We start from the raw sequence: 2,629 nt of genomic DNA on the forward strand, positions 1-2,629 counted from the left end.
GGTTTTCTTTATGTTTTGTATTCTTTATTCTTCTGAGATGTTTTCTTATTTAGTTATGAACTAAAACCCCTAAATGCCTAAGGGGAATAAAACCTAAGACAAATCTTGTTATTATTTTCTGAATCGTATGATAAATATTTAACTTGTTCTTAATTATGTGATCTTAATTCTTGTTTTGATATCCCAGGATACTGATTCAAGACATGCTCTTATTCAGAGGAGGAATAGACCCTATTTAAGAGTACTTTTGTCATAATTAAGCGGAGTTGATTGCGCGCCTGGAAATAGGATGACAAGATTTTTCCGGATTAGGGTGAAACCTAATAAGGGGATCCATAGATCGAATTAATGCAACCCTAGAGTGTTAATTAGAGAAAAGTCTCGGTTATTCAATCTAGGGATTAGACGTTATTTGTCTTGAATAGGGATAATAACATAACTTAGGGATCTCTACGGAACAAGTTGAATGAATAAATCATCCGATTCGGAGCCAGAATAACAAGTAAAGTCTAGGTGGATTTTTCCTTAGGTAAGTCTTAAGTCAATCGATTTTTCCCAAAAGCAATTCCCCAATTCTTTTCTTTGTGTGTTCTTCGTTTAGATAATTAGTTAATTAAAACAAAACCCCATTATTCTTAGGCTAGATAAAAAAAAGACAGTCATTACTAGTACTTTTAGTTCCTCTGGGTTCGACAATCCGGTAATGCTAAAACTATACTACTGTTCGATAGGTACACTTGCCTAAATCGCGATAATAGTTAGTTTCAAGAACGATTAATTATAAATTTTTAAAACCTATCACGAAACCTCGCGATCAAGTTTTTGGCGCCGTTGCCGGGGAACTAAAATATTAGGAACACTCAATTTTTATTACTTTAGAAATTTATTTTTCTTGCAATTTAATTTAATTTAATTGTTATTACTAATTAACTTCCTTTTTCCTTCTCTTGGCAGGTTTTCATAGTTTATGACTAGAAGAAACCCGTCGGGACCATTACTTTTTGACGAAGAAATTGATCGCACAGTTCGTAGAAACCAAATAGAAATAAGGTAAAGCTTAAGATACACGGAGAACGGGCAAGAAGACGATACTCAACCCCCAACCGAAGAGATGGCTGAAAACCAAGGCAATCATCTACCTCCTGTAATTGCGGCTAATCGAAATCCTGCTCCATGTACTATGTATGACTATGCTAAACCTTCTTTAATAGGAACTGAGTCAATTATAGTTAGACCTACTATTGCTGCGAATAATTTTGAACTGAAACCTAACACAATTCAGATGATACAGCAGTTTGTTCAGTTTGATGGTTTGCAGGATGAGGATCCCAACACTCACTTGGCGAATTTTTTGGAGTTTTGCGACACTTTCAAAATTAATGGTGTTTCTGATGATGCCATTCGCCTTCAGTTATTCCCTTTTTCACTGAGAAACAAAGCTAAATAGTGGTTGAACTCGTTACCACGAGGGTCCATCACTACTTGGGAACAAATGACCAAAAAATTTCTACTAAAATATTTTCCACCGGCTAAAACGGCTAAGTTACGTAATGATATCTTTTCTTTTGTGCAGATGGACTTAGAAACACTTTACGATGCATGGGAGAGATACAAGGATCTATTGCGAAGGTGCCCTCACCATGGGTTACCTCTATGGCTGCAAGTTCAAATGTTTTACAATGGTGTGAATCCCTGAATAAGACAGATGATTGACGCAGCTGCTGGAGAAACCATCAACAGCAAAACACCTGAAGAGGCTTATGAATTCATTGAAGAAATGTCACTGAATAACTATCAGTGGCAAGTCATGAGGACTAAGCCAACAAAAATATCCGACGTTTATAACGTCGACTCAGTTACTATGCTGTCAAATCAGGTAGAACTTCTCAATAAAAAGATTGATGGTTTACTTGGTTCTACGCAGGTACATCCAGTAATGAGGTGTGACTCAAGTGGAGGAGGTGTGCATACAGAATATCAATCCTTCAATCCTACAACCGAAGAGGAACAAGTCAACTATATGGATAACAATAACTTTTGATCTCAGAATAACCCATACAGTAATACTTATAATGTAGGTTGGAGGAGCCACCCAAATTTCTCTTGAGGTGGTCAAGGGAATCAAAAGCCACAAAATCCTCAGGGTTTTCAACAGCCACCTTATCAACAAGAGAAGAAACCAAACCTTGAAGAGATGCTCTCTAAATAAATCTCGGTATTAGAAACCCATTTCCAAAATACCGAGACAACACTTAAGAATTAGCAAGTATCGATCCAAGGGATCGAAACTCAGATAGGCCAGCTATCCAAACTAATCTCTGGATGGCCACAAGGTAGCTTACGAAGTAAACTAAACCTAATCCAAGGGAACACCTCAACACAATTAGTACTCAAGATAAGGAAGGATTCATTGCGCCTGAGCCAGAATTGATGCAAGAAACTGTGGTGAGCAAAGGTAAAAGTGAGGTAAGTCATAACAAAACAATTAATGAAGAATATAGACCTCGTGTCCCATACCCTAACATGATAAGGAAAGACCGCTCAGACGAAGAATTCGGTAAATTCCTCAAACTTTTGAAAAAATTACATATTAACTTACCGTTTATTGAAGCTTTGACGCAGATGCCAA

At 37.0% G+C, this 2,629-nt stretch overlaps 1 non-coding gene across 1 annotated transcript; it reads right to left on the reverse strand.

The window, feature by feature from the left end:
* Positions 1-1,540: 1,540 nt before the first annotated feature.
* On the reverse strand, positions 1,541-1,647 carry LOC121211557 (small nucleolar RNA R71). The gene has a single exon (XR_005906781.1). It is a non-coding gene; the product is annotated as a small nucleolar RNA R71 (small nucleolar RNA).
* Between the last annotated feature and the right edge of the window lie 982 nt (positions 1,648-2,629).

Source organism: Gossypium hirsutum, chromosome A12, assembly GCF_007990345.1.
Source record: "Gossypium hirsutum isolate 1008001.06 chromosome A12, Gossypium_hirsutum_v2.1, whole genome shotgun sequence".
Taxonomy (NCBI): domain Eukaryota; kingdom Viridiplantae; phylum Streptophyta; class Magnoliopsida; order Malvales; family Malvaceae; genus Gossypium; species Gossypium hirsutum.